The following is a 27,701-nucleotide window of genomic DNA, read 5'->3' on the forward strand; positions in this document are numbered from 1 at the left end:
ACTCTCTGCTCAGGAGGACACTCACTGCACAGTGGAGTAAACTCACAGCCCAGGAGAACACTCACTGCCCAGGTGGTATACTCACTGCCCAGGGTGTACACCCACTTCCCAGGGGGTACACTTACTGCCCGGGGGTACACTCACTGCCCGGGGGCACACTCATCACCCAGGGGGTACACTCACTGCCGAGGGGCGTACACTCACTGCCCAGGGGGTACACTCACTGCCCAGGGGGTACACTTAATTCCCAGGGGTACATTCACTGCCCAGGGGGTACACGCACTGCCCAGGGGGCACACTCACTGCCCAGGGGGTACACTCACTGCCCAGGGTTACACTCAATGCCCAGGGTGTACACTCACTGCCGAAATGTACACTCTCTGCCCAGGGGGTACACTCACTGCCCAGGGAGTACACTTACTGCCCGGGGGTACACTCACTGCCCAGGGTGAACACTCACTGCCCAGAGTGTACACTCACTGCCCAGGGGGTACACTCACTGCCCAGGGGGTACACTCACTGCCCAGGGGCTACACTCACTGCCCAGGAGTACACTCAATGCCCAGTGGTACACTCAGTATCCAGGGGGTAAACTCACTGCCCAGGGGGCACACCCACTGCCCAAATGTGCACTCACTGCCCAGGGGGTACATTCACTGCCCAGGGAGTACACTTACTGCCCGGGGGTACACTCACTGCCCAGGGGGAACACTCACTGCCTAGCGTGTGCACTCACTGCCCAGGGGGTACACTCACTGCCCAGGGGGAACACTCACTGCCTGGGGGTACACTCACTGCCCAGGGGGAACACTCACTGCCCAGCGTGTACACTCACTGCCCAGGGGGTACACTCACTGCTCAGGGGGAACACTCACTGCCCAGTGGGGTACACTCACTGCCCAGTGGAGTAGACTCACTGCCCATGGGTTACACTCAATGCCCAGTGGGGTACACTCACTGCCCAGGGGTTACACTCAATGCCCAGTGGGTTACACTCAATGCCCAGTGGGGTAAACTCACTGCCCAGGGGGTACGCTCACAGCCCAGGGGGCACACTCACTGCCCAGGGGGTCCACTCACTGCCCAGGGGGTCCACTCACTGCCCAGGGGGTCCAGTCACTGCCCAGGGGGTACACTCACTGCCCAGGGGTAGACTCACTGCCCAGGGGTAAACTCACTGCCCAGACGGTACACTCAACGCCCAGTGGTACACTCAGAATCCAGGGGGTATACTCACTGCCCAGGGGGTACACTCACTGCTCAGGGGGTCCACTCACTGCCCAGGGGTTCCACTCAATTCCCAGGGGGTCCACTCACTGCCCAGGGGGTACACTCACTGCCCAGGGGGTACACTCACTGCCCAGGGGTAGACTCACTGCCCAGGGGGTACACTCACTGCCCAGGGGGAACACTCACTGCCTGGGGTTCACTCACTGCCCAGGGGCATACACTCACGGCCCAGGGGGTACACTCACTGCCCAGGGGGTACAATTACTGCCCGGTGATACACTCACTGCCCAGGGGGTCCACTCACTGCCCAAGGGGTCCACTCACTGCCCAGGGGGTCCACTCACTGCCCAGGGGGCACACTCACTGCCCAGGGGTAGACTTACTGCCCAGGGGTAAACTCACTGCCCAGACGGTACACTCAATGCCCAGTGGTACACTCAGAATCCAGGGGGTAAACTCACTGCCCAGGGGGTGCACCCACTGCCCAAAGGTACACTCACTGCCCAGGTGCTACACTCACTGCCCAGGGGGTACACTCACAGCCCGGGGATACACTCTCTGCCCAGGAGTACCCTCACTGCACAGTGGAGTAAACTCACAGCCCAGGAGAACACTCACAGCCCAGGAGAACACTCACTGACCAGCTGGTATAATCACTGCCCAGGGGGTATACTCACTGCCCAGGGGGTATACTCACTGCCCAGGGGTTCCACTCACTGCTCAGGGGGTATACTCACTGCCCAGGGGTTCCACTCACTGCTCAGGGGGTCCACTCACTGCTCAGGGGGTCCACTCACTGCCCAGGGGTTCCACTCACTGCCCAGGGGACCACTCACTGCCCAGGGGTAGTCGCACTGCCCAGGGGTAGACTCACTGCCCAGGGGTAAACTCACTGCCCAGATGGTACACCCGATGCCCAGTGGCACACTCAGAATCCAGGGGATAAACTCACTACCCAGGGGGTACACCCACTGCCCAAAGGTACACTCGCTGCCAAGGGGCTACACTCACTGCCCAGGGGGTACACTCACAGCCCAGGGATACACTCTCTGCTCAGGAGTACACTCACTGCACAGTGGAGTAAACTCACAGCCCAGGAGAACACTCACTGCCCAGGTGGTATACTCACTGCCCAGGGGGTACACTCACTGCCCAAAGGTACATTCGCTGCCCAGGGGCTACACTCACTGCCCAGGGGGTACACTCACAGCCCGGGGATACACTCTCTGCTCAGGAGTACACTCACTGCACAGTGGAGTAAACTCACAGCCCAGGAGAACACTCACAGCCCAGGAGAACACTCACTGCCCAGGTGGTATACTCACTGCCCAGGGGGTACACCCACTTCCCAGGGGGTACACTTACTGCCCGGGGGTACACTCACTGCCCGGGGGCACTCTCATCACCCAGGGGTACACTCACTGCCGAGGGGCATACACTCACTGCCCAGGGGGTACATTCACTGCCCGGGGGTACACTCACTGCCTGGGGGCACTCTCATCACCCAGGCGTACACTCACTGCCGAGGGGCATACACTCACTGCCCAGGGGGTACATTCACTGCCCAGGGGGTAAACTTAATTCCCAGGTACACTCACTGCCCAGGGGACACACTCACTGCCCAGGGGGTACACCCACTTCCCAGGGGGTACACTTACTGACCGGGGGTACACTCACTGCCCGGGGGCACTCTCATCACCCAGGGGTACACTCACTGCCGAGGGGCATACACTCACTGCCCAGGGGGTACATTCACTGCCCAGGGGTACACTCACTGCCTAGGGGGAACACTCACTGCCCAGGGGGAATACTCACTGCCCAGGGGGATCACTCACAGCCCAGGGGATACACTCACTGCCCAGGGGGTGCACTCACTGCCCAGGGGGTACACTCACTGCCCAGGGGGCACTCTCACTGTCCGGGGGTTCGCTCACTGCCCAGGGGGTACACTCAGTTTCCAGGGTGACACTCATTGCCCAGGGGGTACACTCAACGCCCGGGGGTTACACTTAGTGCCCAGAGGGTACACTCACTGCCCAGGGGGTACACCCACTTCCCAGGGGGTACAATTACTGCCCGGGGGTACACTCACTGCCCGGAGGCACACTCATCGCCCAGGGGGTACATTCACTGCCGAGGGGCGTCCACACACTGCCCAGGGGGTACACTCACTGCCCAGGGGGTACATTTACTTCCCGGGGCTACACTCACTGCCCAGGGGGTACACTCACTGCCCAGGGGGCACACTCACTGCCCAGGGGGTACACTTACAGCCCGGGGGTACACTCACTGCCCAGGGGGAACACTCACTGCCCAGGGGGAACACTCACTGCCCAGGGGGTACACTCACTGCCTGGGGTTCACTCACTGCCCAGGGGTTACACCCACTGCCCAGGGGGTACAATCACAGCTCAGGGGGGTGCACTCACTGCCCAGGGGTTCACTCGCTGCCCAGGGGGAACACTCACTGCCCAACGGGTACACTCACTGCCCAGGGTTCACTCACTGCCCAGGGGGAACACTCACTGCCCAGGGGGAACACTCACTGCCCAGGGGGAACACTCACTGCCCAGGGATGGCACTCACTGCCCAGGGGGAATACTCACTGCCCAGGGGGATCTCTCACAGCCCAGGGGGTGCACTCACTGCCCAGGGGGTACACTCACTGCCCAGGGGGTACACTTACTGCCCGGGGATACACTCACTGCCCAGGTGGTACACTCACTGCCAAAGGGGTACACTCACTGCCCAGGGGTACACACACTGCCCATGGGTACACTCACTGCCCAGGGGGTACATTCACTGCCCAGGAGTACACTCCCTGCCCAGGGGGACACTGACTGCCCAGGGGGAACACACATTGCCCAGTGGGTTACATTCACTGCCCAGTAGAGTACACTCACTGCCCAGGGGTTGCACTCAATACCCAGTGGGGTACACTCAATGCCCAGGGGTTACACTCACTGCCCAGGGGTTCCACTCAATGCCCAGTGGGTTTCACTCAATGCCAAGTGGGGTAAACTCACTGCCCAGGGTGTACGCTCACTGCCCAGGAGGTACACTCACTGCCCAGGGCGTCCACTCACTGCCCAGGGCGTCCACTCACTGCCCAGGGGTTCCACTCACTGCCCAGGGGTACACTCAATGCCCAGTGGTACACTCAGAATCCAGGGGGTAAACTCACTGCCCAGGGGGTACACCCACTGCCCAAATGTACACTCTCTGCCCAGGGGGTACACTCACTGCCCAGGGAGTACACTTACTGCCCGGGGGTACACTCACTGCCCAGGGTGAACACTCACTGCCCAGAGTGTACACTCACTGCCCAGGGGGTACACTCACTGCCCAGGGGGTACACTCACTGCCCAGGGGCTACACTCACTGCCCAGGAGTACACTCAATGCCCAGTGGTACACTCAGTATCCAGGGGGTAAACTCACTGCCCAGGGGGCACACCCACTGCCCAAATGTGCACTCACTGCCCAGGGGGTACATTCACTGCCCAGGGAGTACACTTACTGCCCGGGGGTACACTCACTGCCCAGGGGGAACACTCACTGCCTAGCGTGTACACTCACTGCCCAGGGGGTACACTCACTGCCCAGGGGGAACACTCACTGCCTGGGGGTACACTCACTGCCCAGGGGGAACACTCACTGCCCAGCGTGTACACTCACTGCCCAGGGGGTACACTCACTGCTCAGGGGGAACACTCACTGCCCAGTGGGGTACACTCACTGCCCAGTGGAGTACACTCACTGCCCATGGGTTACACTCAATGCCCAGTGGGGTACACTCACTGCCCAGGGGTTACACTCAATGCCCAGTGGGTTACACTCAATGCCCAGTGGGGTAAACTCACTGCCCAGGGGGTACGCTCACAGCCCAGGGGGCACACTCACTGCCCAGGGGGTCCACTCACTGCCCAGGGGGTCCACTCACTGCCCAGGGGGTCCAGTCACTGCCCAGGGGGTACACTCACTGCCCAGGGGTAGACTCACTGCCCAGGGGTAAACTCACTGCCCAGACGGTACACTCAACGCCCAGTGGTACACTCAGAATCCAGGGGGTATACTCACTGCCCAGGGGGTACACTCACTGCTCAGGGGGTCCACTCACTGCCCAGGGGTTCCACTCAATTCCCAGGGGGTCCACTCACTGCCCAGAGGGTACACTCACTGCCCAGGGGGTACACTCACTGCCCAGCGGTAGACTCACTGCCCAGGGGGTACACTCACTGCCCAGGGGGAACACTCACTGCCTGGGGTTCACTCACTGCCCAGGGGCATACACTCACGGCCCAGGGGGTACACTCACTGCCCAGGGGGTACAATTACTGCCCGGTGATACACTCACTGCCCAGGGGGTACACTCACTGCCCAGGGGTAAACTCACTGCCCAGACGGTACAATCAATGCCCAGTGGTACACTCAGAATCCAGGGGGTATACTCACTGCCCAGGGGGTACACTCACTGCTCAGGGGGTCCACTCACTGCCCAGGGGTTCCACTCAATTCCCAGGGGGTCCACTCACTGCCCAGGGGGTACACTCACTGCCCAGGGGGTACACTCACTGCCCAGGGGTAGACTCACTGTCCAGGGGGTACACTCACTGCCCAGGGGGAACACTCACTGCCTGGGGTTCACTCACTGCCCAGGGGCATACACTCACGGCCCAGGGGGTACACTCACTGCCCAGGGGGTACAATTACTGCCCGGTGATACACTCACTGCCCAGGGGGTACACTCACTGCCCAGGGGTACACATACTGCCCAGGGGTACACTTAATGCCCAGGGGGTACATTCTGTGTAACACTGTGTATACAAGCTGTGTAACTCTGGCGGCACACTATGTTACAGCTTGCCATGAACAGAGGGACAACCAGCAAACTAAGACAAGAGTATATATAAACAAGGCGAAAATATATTTATAAACTCAGGGATATACCTGTTTATACACTGTATGAATGGAACCGCGTTTATGTGTTCAACCATAAATGTATTTTGATGCTTTGGCAACATAAGATGTACCTTATCATGCCAATAAAGCGATTTGTATTGTATTGTATTGTACATTCACTGCCCAGGGGGACACTCACTGCCCAGGGGGAACACTCACTGCCCAGTGGGGTACATTCACTGCCCAGTGGAGTACATTCACTGCCCAGGGGTTACACTCAATACCCAGTGGGGTACACTCAATGCCCAGGGGTTACACTCAGTGCCCAGGGGTTACACTCAATGCCCAGTGGGTTACACTCAATGCCAAGTGGGGTAAACTCACTGCCCAGGGTGTACGCTCACTGCCGAGGGGGTACACTCACTGCCCAGGGCGTCCACTCACTGCCCAGTGGTTCCACTCACTGCCCAGGGTTCCACTCACTGCCCAGGGGGTACACTCACTGCCCAGGGGGTACACTCACAGCCCAGGGGGTACACCCACTGCCCAAAGGTACACTCGCTGCCCAGGGGCTACACTCACTGCCCAGGCGGTACACTCACAGCCCGGGGATACACTCTCTGCTCAGGAGGACACTCACTGCACAGTGGAGTAAACTCACAGCCCAGGAGAACACTCACTGCCCAGGTGGTATACTCACTGCCCAGGGTGTACACCCACTTCCCAGGGGGTACACTTACTGCCCGGGGGTACACTCACTGCCCGGGGGCACACTCATCACCCAGGGGGTACACTCACTGCCGAGGGGCGTACACTCACTGCCCAGGGGGTACACTCACTGCCCAGGGGGTACACTTAATTCCCGGGGGTACATTCACTGCCCAGGGGGTACACGCACTGCCCAGGGGGCACACTCACTGCCCAGGGGGTACACTCACTGCCCAGGGTTACACTCAATGCCCAGGGTGTACACTCACTGCCCAAATGTACACTCTCTGCCCAGGGGGTACACTCACTGCCCAGGGAGTACACTTACTGCCCGGGGGTACACTCACTGCCCAGGGTGAACACTCACTGCCCAGAGTGTACACTCACTGCCCAGGGGGTACACTCACTGCCCAGGGGGTACACTCACTGCCCAGGGGCTACACTCACTGCCCAGGAGTACACTCAATGCCCAGTGGTACACTCAGTATCCAGGGGGTAAACTCACTGCCCAGGGGGCACACCCACTGCCCAAATGTGCACTCACTGCCCAGGGGGTACATTCACTGCCCAGGGAGTACACTTACTGCCCGGGGGTACACTCACTGCCCAGGGGGAACACTCACTGCCTAGCGTGTGCACTCACTGCCCAGGGGGAACACTCACTGCCTGGGGGTACACTCACTGCCCAGGGGGAACACTCACTGCCCAGCGTGTACACTCACTGCCCAGGGGGTACACTCACTGCTCAGGGGGAACACTCACTGCCCAGTGGGGTACACTCACTGCCCAGTGGAGTAGACTCACTGCCCATGGGTTACACTCAATGCCCAGTGGGGTACACTCACTGCCCAGGGGTTACACTCAATGCCCAGTGGGTTACACTCAATGCCCAGTGGGGTAAACTCACTGCCCAGGGGGTACGCTCACAGCCCAGGGGGCACACTCACTGCCCAGGGGGTCCACTCACTGCCCAGGGGGTCCACTCACTGCCCAGGGGGTCCAGTCACTGCCCAGGGGGTACACTCACTGCCCAGGGGTAGACTCACTGCCCAGGGGTAAACTCACTGCCCAGACGGTACACTCAACGCCCAGTGGTACACTCAGAATCCAGGGGGTATACTCACTGCCCAGGGGGTACACTCACTGCTCAGGGGGTCCACTCACTGCCCAGGGGTTCCACTCAATTCCCAGGGGGTCCACTCACTGCCCAGGGGGTACACTCACTGCCCAGGGGGTACACTCACTGCCCAGGGGTAGACTCACTGCCCAGGGGGTACACTCACTGCCCAGGGGGAACACTCACTGCCTGGGGTTCACTCACTGCCCAGGGGCATACACTCACGGCCCAGGGGGTACACTCACTGCCCAGGGGGTACAATTACTGCCCGGTGATACACTCACTGCCCAGGGGGTACACTCACTGCCCAGGGGTAAACTCACTGCCCAGACGGTACAATCAATGCCCAGTGGTACACTCAGAATCCAGGGGGTATACTCACTGCCCAGGGGGTACACTCACTGCTCAGGGGGTCCACTCACTGCCCAGGGGTTCCACTCAATTCCCAGGGGGTCCACTCACTGCCCAGGGGGTACACTCACTGCCCAGGGGGTACACTCACTGCCCAGGGGTAGACTCACTGTCCAGGGGGTACACTCACTGCCCAGGGGGAACACTCACTGCCTGGGGTTCACTCACTGCCCAGGGGCATACACTCACGGCCCAGGGGGTACACTCACTGCCCAGGGGGTACAATTACTGCCCGGTGATACACTCACTGCCCAGGGGGTACACTCACTGCCCAGGGGTACACATACTGCCCAGGGGTGCACTTAATGCCCAGGGGGTACATTCTGTGTAACACTGTGTATACAAGCTGTGTAACTCTGGCGGCACACTATGTTACAGCTTGCCATGAACAGAGGGACAACCAGCAAACTAAGACAAGAGTATATATAAACAAGGCGAAAATATATTTATAAACTCAGGGATATACCTGTTTATACACTGTATGAATGGAACCGCGTTTATGTGTTCAACCATAAATGTATTTTGATGCTTTGGCAACATAAGATGTACCTTATCATGCCAATAAAGCGATTTGTATTGTATTGTACATTCACTGCCCAGGGGGACACTCACTGCCCAGGGGGAACACTCACTGCCCAGTGGGGTACATTCACTGCCCAGTGGAGTACATTCACTGCCCAGGGGTTACACTCAATACCCAGTGGGGTACACTCAATGCCCAGGGGTTACACTCAGTGCCCAGGGGTTACACTCAATGCCCAGTGGGTTACACTCAATGCCAAGTGGGGTAAACTCACTGCCCAGGGTGTACGCTCACTGCCGAGGGGGTACACTCACTGCCCAGGGCGTCCACTCACTGCCCAGTGGTTCCACTCACTGCCCAGGGTTCCACTCACTGCCCAGGGGGTACACTCACTGCCCAGGGCGTACACTCACAGCCCAGGGGGTACACCCACTGCCCAAAGGTACACTCGCTGCCCAGGGGCTACACTCACTGCCCAGGCGGTACACTCACAGCCCGGGGATACACTCTCTGCTCAGGAGGACACTCACTGCACAGTGGAGTAAACTCACAGCCCAGGAGAACACTCACTGCCCAGGTGGTATACTCACTGCCCAGGGTGTACACCCACTTCCCAGGGGGTACACTTACTGCCCGGGGGTACACTCACTGCCCGGGGGCACACTCATCACCCAGGGGGTACACTCACTGCCGAGGGGCGTACACTCACTGCCCAGGGGGTACACTCACTGCCCAGGGGGTACACTTAATTCCCGGGGGTACATTCACTGCCCAGGGGGTACACGCACTGCCCAGGGGGCACACTCACTGCCCAGGGGGTACACTCACTGCCCAGGGTTACACTCAATGCCCAGGGTGTACACTCACTGCCCAGGGTGTACACTTACTGCCCGGGGTTACACTCACTGCCCAGGGGGAACACTCACTGCCCAGGGGGAACACTCACTGCCCAGGGGGTACATTCACTGCCCAGGAGTACACTCAATGCCCAGGGGGAACACTCACTGCCCGGGGGTACACTCACTGCCCAGGGGGAACACTCACTGCCCAGGGGGAATACTCACTGCCCAGGGGGAACACTCACAGCCCAGGGGGTACACTCACTGCCCAGGGGGTACTCTCACTGCCCAGGGGGTACACTCACTGCCCAGGGGTACACTCACTGCCCAGGGGGTATGCTTACTGCCCAGGGGGTACACTCACTGCCTAGGGGGCACACTCACTATCCGGGGGTTCACTCACTGCCCAGGAGGTACACTCACTTTCCAGGGTGACACTCAGTGCCCAGGGGGTACACTCACCGCCCAGGGGGTTACACTTAGTGCCCAGAGGGTACACTCACTGCCCAGGGGGTACACCCACTTCCCAGGGGGTACACTTACTGCCCGGGGGTACACTCACTGCCCGGAGGCACATTCATCGCCCAGGGGGTACATTCACTGCCGAGGGGCGTACACTCACTGCCCAGGGGGTACACTCACTGCCCAGGGGGTACACTTACATCCCGGGGGTACACTCACTGCCCAGGAGGTACACTCACTGCCCAGGGGGCACATTCACTGCCCAGGGGGTACACTTACTGCCCGGGGGTACACTCACTGCCCAGGGGGAACACTCACTGCCCAGGGGGAACACTCACTGCCCAGGGGGTACACTCACTGCCCAGGGGAAACACTCACTGCCCAGGGGGTACACTCACTGCCCAGGTGTAGACTCACTGCCCAGGGGGTACACTCACTGCCCAGGGGTAAACTCACTGCCCAGGGGTAGACTCACTGCCCAGGGGTAAACTCACTGCCCAGGGGTAAACTCACTGCCCAGACGGTACACTCGATTCCCAGTGGTACACTCAGAATCCAGGGGATAAACTCACTGCCCAGGGGGTACACCCACTGCCCAGGGGGTACACTCACAGCCCGGGGATACACTCTCTGCTCAGGTGTACACTCACTGCACAGTGGAGTAAACTCACAGCGCAGGAGAACACCCACTGCCCAGGAGAACACTCACAGCCCAGGAGAACACTCACTGCCCAGGTGGTATACTCACTGCCCAGGGGGTACACCCACTTCCCAGGGGGTACACTTACTGCCCGGGCGTACACTCACTGCCCAGGGGCTACACTCACTGCCCAGGGGGTACACTTAATTCCCGGGGGTATGCTCACTGCCCAGGGGGTACACTCACTGCCCAGGGGGCACACTCACTGCCCAGGGGGTGCACTTACTGCCCGGGGTTACACTCACTGCCCAGGGGGAACACTCACTGCCCGGGGGTACACTCACTGCCCAGGGGGTACATTCACTGCCCAGGAGTACACACAATGCCCAGGGGGAACACTCACTGCCCGGGGGTACACTCACTGCCCAGGGGAACACTCACTGCCCAGGGGGAATACTCACTGCCCAGGGGGTACACTCACACCCAGGGGGTACACTCACTGCCCAGGGGTACACTCACTGCCCAGGGGGTACACTCACTGCCCAGGGGGTACACTCACTGCCCAGGGGTACACTCAATGCCCAGTGGTACACTCAGAATCCAAGGGGTAAACTCACTGCCCAGGGGGCACACCCACTGCCCAAATGTACTCTCACTGCCTAGGGGGTACACTCATTGCCCAGGGAGTACACTTACTGCCCGGGGGTACACTCACTGCCCAGGGGGAACACTCACTGCCCAGCGTGTACACTCACTGCCCAGGGGGTACACTCACTGCCCGGGGGAACACACACTGCCCAGGGGGTACACTCACTGCCCAGGGGGTACAGTCACTGCCCAGGAGTACACTCACTGCCCGGGGGTTCACTCACTGTCCAGGGGCAGCACTCACTGCCCAGTGGGGTACACTCACTGCCCAGTGGAGTACACTCACTGCCCACGGTTTACATTCAATGCCCAGTGGGGTACACTCAATGCCCAGGGGTTACACTCAAACCCCAGTGGGTTACACACAATGCACAGTGGGGTAAACTCACTGCCCAGGGGGTACACCCACTGCAATAAAGGTACACTCACTGCCCAGGTGCTACACTCACTGCCCAGGGGGGGCACTCACAGCCCGGGGATACACTCTCTGCCCAGGAGTACACTCACTGCACAGTGGAGTAAACTCAGAGTCCAGGAGAACACTCACAGCCCAGGAGAACACTCACTGACCAGATGGTATACTCACTGCCCAGGGGGTCCACTCACTGCTCAGGGGGTCCACTCACTGCCCAGGGGGTACACTCACTGCCCAGGGGGTACACTTACTGCCCAGTGGTAGACTCACTGCCCAGGGGTAGACTCACTGCCCAGTGGTAAACTCACTGCCCAGACGGTACACTCGATGCCCAGTGGTACACTCAGAATCCAGGGGATAAACTCACTTCCCAGGGGGTACACCCACTGCCCAAAGGTACACTCACTGCCCAGGGGCTACACTCACTGCCCAGGGGGTACACTCACAGCCCGGGGATACACTCTCTGCCCAGGAGTACACTCACTGCACAGTGGAGTAAACTCACAGCCCAGGAGAACACTCACAGCCCAGGAGAACACTCACTGCCCAGGTGGTATACTCACTGCCCAGGGGGTACACCCACTTCCCAGGGGGTACACTTACTGCCCGGGGGTAGACTCACTGACCGGGGTCACACTCATCGCCCAGGGGGTACACTCACTGCCGAGGGGCGTACACTCACTGCCCAGGGGGTACACTCACTGCCCAGGTGGTACACTTAATTCCCGGGGGTACACTCACTGCCCAGGGGGTACACTTACTGCCCGGGGTTATACTCACTGCCCAGGGGGTACACTCACTGCCCAGGGGGTACACTTACTTCCCGGGGGTACAGTCACTGCCCAGGGGGTACACACACTGCCCAGGGGGTACACTCACTGCCCAGGGGGTACACTTACTGCCCGGGGGTACACTCACTGCCCCGGGGGTACATTCATAGCCCAGGAGTACACTCACTGCCCAGGGGGTACACTCACTGCCCAGGGGGTACACTCACTGCCCAGGGGGAACACTCACTGCCCAGGGGGTACACTCACTGCCCAGGGGGTACACTCACTGCCCAGGGGGTACACTCACTGCCTGGGGTTCACTCACTGCCCAGGGGCATACACTGACTGCCAAGGGGGTACACTCACTGCCCAGGGGCTACACTTACTGCCCGGTGATACACTCACTGCCCAGGGGTTCACTCACTGCCCAGGGGGTACAATCACTGCCCAGGGGTACACATACTGCCCAGGGGTACACTCACTGCCCAGGGGGTACATTCACTGCCCAGGAGTGCAGTCCCTGCCCAGGGGGACACTCACTGCCCAGGGGGAACACTCACTGCCCAGTGGGGTACATTCACTGCCCAGGGGTTACACTCAATACCCAGTGGGGTACACTCAATGCCCAGGGGTTACACTCACTGCCCAGGGGTTACACTCAATGCCCAGTGGGTTACACTCAATGCCAAGTGGGGTAAACTCACTGCCCAGGGTGTACGCTCACTGCCCAGGGGGTACACTCACTGCCCAGGGCGTCCACTCACTGCCCAGGGGTTCCACTCACTGCCCAGTGTTCCACTCACTGCCCAGGGGGTACACTCACTGCCCAGGGGTACACTCAATGCCCAGTGGTACACTCAGAATCCAGGGTGTAAACTCACTGACCAGGGGGTACACCCACTGCCCAAATGTACACTCACTGCCCAGGGGGTACACTCACTGCCCAGGGAGAACACTTACTGCCCGGGGGTACACTCACTGCCCAGGGGGAACACTCACTGCCCAGCGTGTACACTCACTGCCCAGGGGGTACACTCACTGCCCAGCGGGAACACTCACTGCCCAGTGGGTACACTAACTGCCCAGGGGGTACAGTCACTGCCCAGGAGTACACTTACTGCCCGGGGGTACACTCACTGCCCAGGGGGAACACTCACTGCCCAGTGGGGTACACTCACTGCCCAGTGGAGTACACTCACTGCCCAGGGGTTACACTCAATGCCCAGTGGGGTACACTCACTGCCCAGGGGTTACACTCAATGCCCAGTGGGTTACACTCAATGCCCAGTGGGGTAAATTCACTGCCCAGACGGTACGCTCAATGCCCAGGGGGCACACTCACTGCCCAGGGGGTAAACTCACTGCCCAGGGGGTACACCCACTGCCCAAAGGTAGACTCACTGCCCAGGTGCTACACTCACTGCCCAGGGGGTACACTCACATCCCGGGAATACACTCTCTGCCCAGGAGTACACTCACTGCACAGTGGAGTAAACTCACAGCCCAGGAGAACACTCACAGCCCAGGAGAACACTCACTGACCAGGTGGTATACTCACTGCCCAGGGGTACACTCACTGCTCAGGGGGTCCACTCACTGCCCAGGGGTTCCACTCACTGCCCAGAGGGTCCACTCTCTACCCAGGGGTTACACTCACTGCCCAGGGGGAACACTCACTGCCCGGGGGTACACTCACTGCCCAGGGGGAACACTCACTGCCCAGGGGGAACACTCACTGCCCAGGGATACACTCACTGCCCAGGGGGTACATTCACTGCCCAGGAGTACACACAATGCCCAGGGGGAACACTCACTGCCCGGGTGTACACTCACTGCCCAGAGGGAACACTCACTGCCCAGGGGGAATACTCACTGCCCAGGGGGATCACCCACAGCCCAGGGGGTACACTCACTGCCCAGGGGCATACACTCACTCCCAGGGGGTGCACACACTGCCCAGGGGTACACTCACTGCCCAGGGGGTATGCTTACTGCCCAGGGGGTACACTCACTGCCCAGGGGGCACTCTCACTGTCCGGGCGTTCACTCACTGCCCAGGGGGTACACACACTTTCCAGGGTGACACTCAGTGCCCAGGGGGTACACTCACCGCCCAGGGGGTTACACTTAGTGCCCAGAGGGTACACTCACTGCCCAGGGGGTACACTCACTGCCCGGGGGCACACTCACTGCCCAGGGGGTACACTTACTGCCCGGTGGTACACTCACTGCCCGGAGGCACACTCATCGCCCAGGGGGTACATTCACTGCAGAGGGGGTACACTTACTTCCCGGTGGTACACTCACTGCCCAGGGGGTACACTCACTGCCCAGGGGACACACTCACTGCCCAGGGGGTACACTTACTGCCCGGGGTTACACTCACTGCCCATGGAGAACATTCACTGCCCAGTGCAGTACACTCACTGCCCAGGGGTTACACTCAATGCCCAGTGGGGTACACTCACTGCCCAGCGGTTACACTCAATGCCCAGTGGGTTACATTCAATGCCCAGTGGGGTAGACTCACTGCCCAGGGGTTACGCTCACTGCCCAGGGGGTGCATTCACTGCCCAGGGGGTCCACTCACTGCCCATGGGGTCCACTCACTGCCCAGGGGGGCCACTCACTGCCCAGTGGGTACACTCACTGCCCAGGGGGTACACTCACTGCCCAGGGGTAGACTCACTGCCCAGGGGTAAACTCACTGCCCAGACGGCACACTCAATGCCCAGTGGTACACTCAGAATCCAGGGGGTAAACTCACTGCCCAGGGGGTACAACCACTGCCCAAAGGTACACTCACTGCCCAGGTGCTACACTCACTGCCCAGGGGGTCCACTCACTGCCCAGGGGTTCCACTCATTGCCCAGGGGTTCCACTCACTGCCCAGGGGGTACACTCACTGCCCAGGGGGTACACTCACTGCCCAGGTGTAGACTCAGTGCCCAGGGGTAGACTCACTGCCCAGGGGGTAAACTCACTGCCCAGGGGGCACACCCACTGCCCAAATGTGCACTCACTGCCCAGGGGGTACATTCACTGCCCAGGGAGTACACTTACTGCCCGGGGGTACACTCACTGCCCAGGGGGAACACTCACTGCCTAGCGTGTGCACTCACTGCCCAGGGGGTACACTCACTGCCCAGGGGGAACACTCACTGCCTGGGGGTACACTCACTGCCCAGGGGGAACACTCACTGCCCAGCGTGTACACTCACTGCCCAGGGGGTACACTCACTGCTCAGGGGGAACACTCACTGCCCAGTGGGGTACACTCACTGCCCAGTGGAGTAGACTCACTGCCCATGGGTTACACTCAATGCCCAGTGGGGTACACTCACTGCCCAGGGGTTACACTCAATGCCCAGTGGGTTACACTCAATGCCCAGTGGGGTAAACTCACTGCCCAGGGGGTACGCTCACAGCCCAGGGGGCACACTCACTGCCCAGGGGGTCCACTCACTGCCCAGGGGGTCCACTCACTGCCCAGGGGGTCCAGTCACTGCCCAGGGGGTACACTCACTGCCCAGGGGTAGACTCACTGCCCAGGGGTAAACTCACTGCCCAGACGGTACACTCAACGCCCAGTGGTACACTCAGAATCCAGGGGGTATACTCACTGCCCAGGGGGTACACTCACTGCTCAGGGGGTCCACTCACTGCCCAGGGGTTCCACTCAATTCCCAGGGGGTCCACTCACTGCCCAGGGGGTACACTCACTGCCCAGGGGGTACACTCACTGCCCAGGGGTAGACTCACTGCCCAGGGGGTACACTCACTGCCCAGGGGGAACACTCACTGCCTGGGGTTCACTCACTGCCCAGGGGCATACACTCACGGCCCAGGGGGTACACTCACTGCCCAGGGGGTACAATTACTGCCCGGTGATACACTCACTGCCCAGGGGGTACACTCACTGCCCAGGGGTAAACTCACTGCCCAGACGGTACAATCAATGCCCAGTGGTACACTCAGAATCCAGGGGGTATACTCACTGCCCAGGGGGTACACTCACTGCTCAGGGGGTCCACTCACTGCCCAGGGGTTCCACTCAATTCCCAGGGGGTCCACTCACTGCCCAGGGGGTACACTCACTGCCCAGGGGGTACACTCACTGCCCAGGGGTAGACTCACTGTCCAGGGGGTACACTCACTGCCCAGGGGGAACACTCACTGCCTGGGGTTCACTCACTGCCCAGGGGCATACACTCACGGCCCAGGGGGTACACTCACTGCCCAGGGGGTACAATTACTGCCCGGTGATACACTCACTGCCCAGGGGGTACACTCACTGCCCAGGGGTACACATACTGCCCAGGGGTGCACTTAATGCCCAGGGGGTACATTCTGTGTAACACTGTGTATACAAGCTGTGTAACTCTGGCGGCACACTATGTTACAGCTTGCCATGAACAGAGGGACAACCAGCAAACTAAGACAAGAGTATATATAAACAAGGCGAAAATATATTTATAAACTCAGGGATATACCTGTTTATACACTGTATGAATGGAACCGCGTTTATGTGTTCAACCATAAATGTATTTTGATGCTTTGGCAACATAAGATGTACCTTATCATGCCAATAAAGCGATTTGTATTGTATTGTATTGTACATTCACTGCCCAGGGGGACACTCACTGCCCAGGGGGAACACTCACTGCCCAGTGGGGTACATTCACTGCCCAGTGGAGTACATTCACTGCCCAGGGGTTACACTCAATACCCAGTGGGGTACACTCAATGCCCAGGGGTTACACTCAGTGCCCAGGGGTTACACTCAATGCCCAGTGGGTTACACTCAATGCCAAGTGGGGTAAACTCACTGCCCAGGGTGTACGCTCACTGCCGAGGGGGTACACTCACTGCCCAGGGCGTCCACTCACTGCCCAGTGGTTCCACTCACTGCCCAGGGTTCCACTCACTGCCCAGGGGGTACACTCACTGCCCAGGGCGTACACTCACAGCCCAGGGGGTACACCCACTGCCCAAAGGTACACTCGCTGCCCAGGGGCTACACTCACTGCCCAGGCGGTACACTCACAGCCCGGGGATACACTCTCTGCTCAGGAGGACACTCACTGCACAGTGGAGTAAACTCACAGCCCAGGAGAACACTCACTGCCCAGGTGGTATACTCACTGCCCAGGGTGTACACCCACTTCCCAGGGGGTACACTTACTGCCCGGGGGTACACTCACTGCCCGGGGGCACACTCATCACCCAGGGGGTACACTCACTGCCGAGGGGCGTACACTCACTGCCCAGGGGGTACACTCACTGCCCAGGGGGTACACTTAATTCCCGGGGGTACATTCACTGCCCAGGGGGTACACGCACTGCCCAGGGGGCACACTCACTGCCCAGGGGGTACACTCACTGCCCAGGGTTACACTCAATGCCCAGGGTGTACACTCACTGCCCAGGGTGTACACTTACTGCCCGGGGTTACACTCACTGCCCAGGGGGAACACTCACTGCCCAGGGGGAACACTCACTGCCCAGGGGGTACATTCACTGCCCAGGAGTACACTCAATGCCCAGGGGGAACACTCACTGCCCGGGGGTACACTCACTGCCCAGGGGGAACACTCACTGCCCAGGGGGAATACTCACTGCCCAGGGGGAACACTCACAGCCCAGGGGGTACACTCACTGCCCAGGGGGTACTCTCACTGCCCAGGGGGTACACTCACTGCCCAGGGGTACACTCACTGCCCAGGGGGTATGCTTACTGCCCAGGGGGTACACTCACTGCCTAGGGGGCACACTCACTATCCGGGGGTTCACTCACTGCCCAGGAGGTACACTCACTTTCCAGGGTGACACTCAGTGCCCAGGGGGTACACTCACCGCCCAGGGGGTTACACTTAGTGCCCAGAGGGTACACTCACTGCCCAGGGGGTACACCCACTTCCCAGGGGGTACACTTACTGCCCGGGGGTACACTCACTGCCCGGAGGCACATTCATCGCCCAGGGGGTACATTCACTGCCGAGGGGCGTACACTCACTGCCCAGGGGGTACACTCACTGCCCAGGGGGTACACTTACATCCCGGGGGTACACTCACTGCCCAGGAGGTACACTCACTGCCCAGGGGGCACATTCACTGCCCAGGGGGTACACTTACTGCCCGGGGGTACACTCACTGCCCAGGGGGAACACTCACTGCCCAGGGGGAACACTCACTGCCCAGGGGGTACACTCACTGCCCAGGGGAAACACTCACTGCCCAGGGGGTACACTCACTGCCCAGGTGTAGACTCACTGCCCAGGGGGTACACTCACTGCCCAGGGGTAAACTCACTGCCCAGGGGTAGACTCACTGCCCAGGGGTAAACTCACTGCCCAGGGGTAAACTCACTGCCCAGACGGTACACTCGATTCCCAGTGGTACACTCAGAATCCAGGGGATAAACTCACTGCCCAGGGGGTACACCCACTGCCCAGGGGGTACACTCACAGCCCGGGGATACACTCTCTGCTCAGGTGTACACTCACTGCACAGTGGAGTAAACTCACAGCGCAGGAGAACACCCACTGCCCAGGAGAACACTCACAGCCCAGGAGAACACTCACTGCCCAGGTGGTATACTCACTGCCCAGGGGGTACACCCACTTCCCAGGGGGTACACTTACTGCCCGGGCGTACACTCACTGCCCAGGGGCTACACTCACTGCCCAGGGGGTACACTTAATTCCCGGGGGTATGCTCACTGCCCAGGGGGTACACTCACTGCCCAGGGGGCACACTCACTGCCCAGGGGGTGCACTTACTGCCCGGGGTTACACTCACTGCCCAGGGGGAACACTCACTGCCCGGGGGTACACTCACTGCCCAGGGGGTACATTCACTGCCCAGGAGTACACACAATGCCCAGGGGGAACACTCACTGCCCGGGGGTACACTCACTGCCCAGGGGAACACTCACTGCCCAGGGGGAATACTCACTGCCCAGGGGGTACACTCACACCCAGGGGGTACACTCACTGCCCAAGGGTACACTCACTGCCCAGGGGGTACACTCACTGCCCAGGGGGTACACTCACTGCCCAGGGGTACACTCAATGCCCAGTGGTACACTCAGAATCCAAGGGGTAAACTCACTGCCCAGGGGGCACACCCACTGCCCAAATGTACTCTCACTGCCTAGGGGGTACACTCATTGCCCAGGGAGTACACTTACTGCCCGGGGGTACACTCACTGCCCAGGGGGAACACTCACTGCCCAGCGTGTACACTCACTGCCCAGGGGGTACACTCACTGCCCGGGGGAACACACACTGCCCAGGGGGTACACTCACTGCCCAGGGGGTACAGTCACTGCCCAGGAGTACACTCACTGCCCGGGGGTTCACTCACTGTCCAGGGGCAGCACTCACTGCCCAGTGGGGTACACTCACTGCCCAGTGGAGTACACTCACTGCCCACGGTTTACATTCAATGCCCAGTGGGGTACACTCAATGCCCAGGGGTTACACTCAAACCCCAGTGGGTTACACACAATGCACAGTGGGGTAAACTCACTGCCCAGGGGGTACACCCACTGCAATAAAGGTACACTCACTGCCCAGGTGCTACACCCACTGCCCAGGGGGGGCACTCACAGCCCGGGGATACACTCTCTGCCCAGGAGTACACTCACTGCACAGTGGAGTAAACTCAGAGTCCAGGAGAACACTCACAGCCCAGGAGAACACTCACTGACCAGATGGTATACTCACTGCCCAGGGGGTCCACTCACTGCTCAGGGGGTCCACTCACTGCCCAGGGGGTACACTCACTGCCCAGGGGGTACACTTACTGCCCAGTGGTAGACTCACTGCCCAGGGGTAGACTCACTGCCCAGGGGTAAACTCACTGCCCAGACGGTACACTCGATGCCCAGTGGTACACTCAGAATCCAGGGGATAAACTCACTTCCCAGGGGGTACACCCACTGCCCAAAGGTACACTCACTGCCCAGGGGCTACACTCACTGCCCAGGGGGTACACTCACAGCCCGGGGATACACTCTCTGCCCAGGAGTACACTCACTGCACAGTGGAGTAAACTCACAGCCCAGGAGAACACTCACAGCCCAGGAGAACACTCACTGCCCAGGTGGTATACTCACTGCCCAGGGGGTACACCCACTTCCCAGGGGGTACACTTACTGCCCGGGGGTAGACTCACTGACCGGGGTCACACTCATCGCCCAGGGGGTACACTCACTGCCGAGGGGCGTACACTCACTGCCCAGGGGGTACACTCACTGCCCAGGTGGTACACTTAATTCCCGGGGGTACACTCACTGCCCAGGGGGTACACTTACTGCCCGGGGTTATACTCACTGCCCAGGGGGTACACTCACTGCCCAGGGGGTACACTTACTTCCCGGGGGTACAGTCACTGCCCAGGGGGTACACACACTGCCCAGGGGGTACACTCACTGCCCAGGGGGTACACTTACTGCCCGGGGGTACACTCACTGCCCCGGGGGTACATTCATAGCCCAGGAGTACACTCACTGCCCAGGGGGTACACTCACTGCCCAGGGGGAACACTCACTGCCCAGGGGGTACACTCACTGCCCAGGGGGTACACTCACTGCCCAGGGGGTACACTCACTGCCTGGGGTTCACTCACTGCCCAGGGGCATACACTGACTGCCAAGGGGGTACACTCACTGCCCAGGGGCTACACTTACTGCCCGGTGATACACTCACTGCCCAGGGGTACACTCACTGCCCAGGGGGTACAATCACTGCCCAGGGGTACACATACTGCCCAGGGGTACACTCACTGCCCAGGGGGTACATTCACTGCCCAGGAGTGCAGTCCCTGCCCAGGGGGACACTCACTGCCCAGGGGGAACACTCACTGCCCAGTGGGGTACATTCACTGCCCAGGGGTTACACTCAATACCCAGTGGGGTACACTCAATGCCCAGGGGTTACACTCACTGCCCAGGGGTTACACTCAATGCCCAGTGGGTTACACTCAATGCCAAGTGGGGTAAACTCACTGCCCAGGGTGTACGCTCACTGCCCAGGGGGTACACTCACTGCCCAGGGCGTCCACTCACTGCCCAGGGGTTCCACTCACTGCCCAGTGTTCCACTCACTGCCCAGGGGGTACACTCACTGCCCAGGGGTACACTCAATGCCCAGTGGTACACTCAGAATCCAGGGTGTAAACTCACTGACCAGGGGGTACACCCACTGCCCAAATGTACACTCACTGCCCAGGGGGTACACTCACTGCCCAGGGAGAACACTTACTGCCCGGGGGTACACTCACTGCCCAGGGGGAACACTCACTGCCCAGCGTGTACACTCACTGCCCAGGGGGTACACTCACTGCCCAGCGGGAACACTCACTGCCCAGTGGGTACACTAACTGCCCAGGGGGTACAGTCACTGCCCAGGAGTACACTTACTGCCCGGGGGTACACTCACTGCCCAGGGGGAACACTCACTGCCCAGTGGGGTACACTCACTGCCCAGTGGAGTACACTCACTGCCCAGGGGTTACACTCAATGCCCAGTGGGGTACACTCACTGCCCAGGGGTTACACTCAATGCCCAGTGGGTTACACTCAATGCCCAGTGGGGTAAATTCACTGCCCAGACGGTACGCTCAATGCCCAGGGGGCACACTCACTGCCCAGGGGGTAAACTCACTGCCCAGGGGGTACACCCACTGCCCAAAGGTAGACTCACTGCCCAGGTGCTACACTCACTGCCCAGGGGGTACACTCACATCCCGGGAATACACTCTCTGCCCAGGAGTACACTCACTGCACAGTGGAGTAAACTCACAGCCCAGGAGAACACTCACAGCCCAGGAGAACACTCACTGACCAGGTGGTATACTCACTGCCCAGGGGTACACTCACTGCTCAGGGGGTCCACTCACTGCCCAGGGGTTCCACTCACTGCCCAGAGGGTCCACTCTCTACCCAGGGGTTACACTCACTGCCCAGGGGGAACACTCACTGCCCGGGGGTACACTCACTGCCCAGGGGGAACACTCACTGCCCAGGGGGAACACTCACTGCCCAGGGATACACTCACTGCCCAGGGGGTACATTCACTGCCCAGGAGTACACACAATGCCCAGGGGGAACACTCACTGCCCGGGTGTACACTCACTGCCCAGAGGGAACACTCACTGCCCAGGGGGAATACTCACTGCCCAGGGGGATCACCCACAGCCCAGGGGGTACACTCACTGCCCAGGGGCATACACTCACTCCCAGGGGGTGCACACACTGCCCAGGGGTACACTCACTGCCCAGGGGGTATGCTTACTGCCCAGGGGGTACACTCACTGCCCAGGGGGCACTCTCACTGTCCGGGCGTTCACTCACTGCCCAGGGGGTACACACACTTTCCAGGGTGACACTCAGTGCCCAGGGGGTACACTCACCGCCCAGGGGGTTACACTTAGTGCCCAGAGGGTACACTCACTGCCCAGGGGGTACACTCACTGCCCGGGGGCACACTCACTGCCCAGGGGGTACACTTACTGCCCGGTGGTACACTCACTGCCCGGAGGCACACTCATCGCCCAGGGGGTACATTCACTGCAGAGGGGGTACACTTACTTCCCGGTGGTACACTCACTGCCCAGGGGGTACACTCACTGCCCAGGGGGCACACTCACTGCCCAGGGGGTACACTTACTGCCCGGGGTTACACTCACTGCCCATGGAGAACATTCACTGCCCAGTGCAGTACACTCACTGCCCAGGGGTTACACTCAATGCCCAGTGGGGTACACTCACTGCCCAGCGGTTACACTCAATGCCCAGTGGGTTACATTCAATGCCCAGTGGGGTAGACTCACTGCCCAGGGGTTACGCTCACTGCCCAGGGGGTGCATTCACTGCCCAGGGGGTCCACTCACTGCCCATGGGGTCCACTCACTGCCCAGGGGGGCCACTCACTGCCCAGTGGGTACACTCACTGCCCAGGGGGTACACTCACTGCCCAGGGGTAGACTCACTGCCCAGGGGTAAACTCACTGCCCAGACGGTACACTCAATGCCCAGTGGTACACTCAGAATCCAGGGGGTAAACTCACTGCCCAGGGGGTACAACCACTGCCCAAAGGTACACTCACTGCCCAGGTGCTACACTCACTGCCCAGGGGGTCCACTCACTGCCCAGGGGTTCCACTCATTGCCCAGGGGTTCCACTCACTGCCCAGGGGGTACACTCACTGCCCAGGGGGTACACTCACTGCCCAGGTGTAGACTCAGTGCCCAGGGGTAGACTCACTGCCCAGGGGTAAACTCACTGCCCAGATGGTACACTCGATGCCCAGTGGTACACTCAGAATCCAGGGATAAACTCACTGCCCAGGGGGTACAACCACTGCCCAAAGGTACACTCACTGCCCAGGGGCTACACTCACTGCCCAGGGGGTACGCTCACAGCCCGGGGATACACTCTCTGCTCAGGAGTACACGCACTGCACAGTGGAGTAAACTCACAGCCCAGGAGAACACTCACAGCCCAGGAGAACACTCACTGCCCAGGTGGTATACTCACTGCCCAGGGGGTACACCCACTTCCCAGGGGGTACACTTACTGCCCGGGGTACACTCACTGCCCGGGGGCACACTCATCACCCAGGGGGTACACTCACTGCTGAGGGGCGTACACTCACTGCCCAGGGGGTACACCCACTGCCCAGGGGGTACACTTAATTCCCAGGGGTACACTCACTGCCCAGGTGGTATACTCACTGCCCATGTGGTACACTCACTGCCCAGGGGGTACACTCACTGCCCAGGGGTGCACTCACTGCCCAGTGCATTCACTCACTGCCCAGGGGGTACACTCACTGCCCAGGGGTGCACTCACTGCCCAGTGCGTTCACTCACTGTCCAGGGTGTACACTCACTGCCTAGGGGTACACTCGCTGCCCAGTGTGTGCACTCGCTGCCCAGTGGGTGCATTCGCTGCCCATTGGGTGCACTCACGGCCAATGGTGTACACTCACTGCCCAGGGGTACACTCAATGCCCAGTGGGGTACACTCACAGCCCGGGGATACACTCACTGCCCAGGAGTACACTCACTGCACAGTGGAGTAAACTCACAGCCCAGGAGAACACTCACAGCCGAGGAGAACACTCACTGCCCAGGTGGTATACTCACTGCCCAGGAGTACACTCACTGCCTGGGGACACACTCAGTGCCCAGTGGGGTACACTCACTGCCGAGGGGCGTACACTTACTGCCCAGGGGCACACTCACTGCCAAGGGGTACACTCGCTGCCCAGTGTGTGCACTCGCTGCCCAGTGGGTGCACCCGCTGCCCATTGGGTGCACTCACTGCCCAGTGGTGTACACTCACTGCCCAGGGGTACACTCAATGCCCAGTGGGGTACACTCACAGCCCAGGTGTACACTTACTGCCCAGCAGATAAGGTCACTGCCCAGGGGATACACTCACTGCCCAGGGGGTACGCTCACAGCCCAGGGGGTATGCTCACTGCTGGGGATACACTCACTGCCCAGGGGGTACGCTCACAGCCCAGGGGGTACGCTCACTGCTGGGGGTACGCTCACTGCCTAGTGGGTGCGCTCACTGCCCAGTGGGTGTGCACACTCCCCAGGGGGTACACTCACTGCCCAGGGGGTACACTCACCGCCCAGGGGGTACACTCACCGCCCAGTGGTTACACTCACCACCCAGGGGGTACTCTCCCCTCCCAGGGGGTACACTCACCACCGAGGGAGTACACTCACCGCCCAGGGGGTACACTCACCGCCCAGGGGGTACACTCACTGCCCAGGGGGTACACTCACCGCCCGGGCGGTACACTCAGTGTCCAGGGGGTACACTCAGTGTCCAGGGGATACACTCACTGCCCGGGCAACACTCACTGCCCAGGGGGTAAGCTCACTGCCCAGGGGGTACGCTCACTGCTGGGGGTACGCTCACTGCCCAGTGGGTGCGCTCACTGCCCAGTGGGTGCGCTCACTCCCCAGGGGGTACGCTCACTGCCCAGGGGGGTACACTCACTGCTGGGGGTACACTCCCTGACAAGGGATTACACTCACTGCCCACGGGTACACTCACTGCCCGGGGGGTAGATTCACTGCCCTGCGGTACACTCACTGCCCGGGGGTACACTCGCTGCCCAGGGGGTACACTCACTGCCCAGGGGGTACACTCACTGCCCAGGGGGTAAACTCACTGCCCAGGGGGTACACTCACTGCCCAGGGGGTACACTCACTTCCCAGGGGTACGCTCACTTCCCAGGGGGTACACTCACTTCCCAGGGGGTACACTCACTGCCCGAGGGTACACTCACTTCCCAGGGAGTACACTCACTTCCCAGGAGGTACACTCACTTCCCAGGGGTACACTCACTGCCCGGGTGTACACTCACTGCCCGGGGGTACACTCATTGCCCAAGGGGTACGCTCACGGCACGGGGGTACACTCACTGCCCAGGGGGCACACTCATTTCCCAGAGGGTACACTCACTGCCCAGGGGGTATGCTCACTGCCCTGGTGTACACTCACTGCCCAGGGGGTAGATTCACTGCCATGGGGTACACTCACTGCCCAGGCTACGATCACTGCCCAGATGGTACGCTCACTGCCCAGGGGGTACGCTCACTGCCCAGTGGGTGCGCTCACTCCCCAGGGGGTGTGCTCACTGCCCTGGTGCACACTCACTGGCCAGGTGGTACACTCACTGCCCAGGGGGTACAGTCACCGCCCAGGGGGTACACTCACCGCCCAGGTGGTACACTCACCGCCCAGGGAGTACACTCACCGCCCAGGGAGTACACTCACTGCCCAGGGAGTACACTCACCGCCCAGGGGGTACACTCACCACCCAGGGGGTACACTCAGTGTCCAGGAGATACACTCACTGCCCGGGCTACACTCAATGCCCAGGGGGTACGCTCACTGCCCATGGGGTACACTCGCTGCCCGGGGGTACACTCGCTGCCGGGGGTACACTCGCTGCCGGGGGTACACTCGCAGCTCAGGGGGGTGCACTCACTGCCCAGGGGGTACACTCGCTGCCCGGGGGTGCACTCACTGCCGGGGGTACACTCGCAGCTCAGGGGGGTGCACTCACTTCCCAGAGGGTACACTCACTGCCCGGGGGGTACACTCACTGCCCGGGGGATACACTCACTGCCCGTGGGGTACACTCACTGCCCGGGGGTACACTCACTGCTCGGGGGGTACACTCAGTGTGCAGGGGGGTACACTCAGTGCACAGGTGGGTACACTCAGTGCGCAGGGGTGTACACTCAGTGCGCAGGGGGGTACACTCAGTGCGCAGGGGGGTACACTCAATGCACGGGGGGTACACTCAGTGCGCAGGGGGGTACACTCAGTGCGCAGGGCGTACACTCGGTGCACAGGGGGTACACTCAGTGCGCAGGGGGGTACACTCAGTGCGCGGGGGGGTACACTAAGTGCGCAGGGGGGTACACTCAGTGTGCAGGTGGTACACTGAGTGCGCAGGGGGTGCACTCAGTGCGCAGGGGGGCACACTCAGTGCGCAGGGCGGTACACTCAGTGCCCAGGGGGCACACTCCCTGCCTAGAGGCTACACTCACAGCTCAGGGGGGTGTACTCACTGCCCAGAGGGTACACTCACTGGATGGGGGTACACTCACTGGATGGGGGTTCACGCACTGCCCAGGGGTTCACTCGCTGCCCGGGGGGTACACTCGCTGCCCGGGGCGGTACACTCGCTGCCCGAGGGTACACTCTCTGCCATGGGGTGCACTCTCTGCCATGGGGTGCACTCGCTGCCCAGGGGGTACAATCGCTGCCCATGGGGTACACTCGCTGCCGAGGGGTACACTCGCTGCCGGGGGTACACTCGCTGCCGGGGGTACACTCACTGCCCAGGGGCACACTCGCTGCCTAGGGGTTACACTCACTGCCCGGGGATACACACACTGCCCGTGGGTACACACACTTCCCGGGGGTACACTCACTGCCCGTGGGTACACTCACTGCCTAGGGGGTGAACTCACTGCCCGGGGATACACTC

This window comes from Somniosus microcephalus, chromosome 3 (genome assembly GCF_052327205.1).
Source record: "Somniosus microcephalus isolate GS21.2 chromosome 3, FLI_Smic_1.0, whole genome shotgun sequence".
Taxonomy (NCBI): domain Eukaryota; kingdom Metazoa; phylum Chordata; class Chondrichthyes; order Squaliformes; family Somniosidae; genus Somniosus; species Somniosus microcephalus.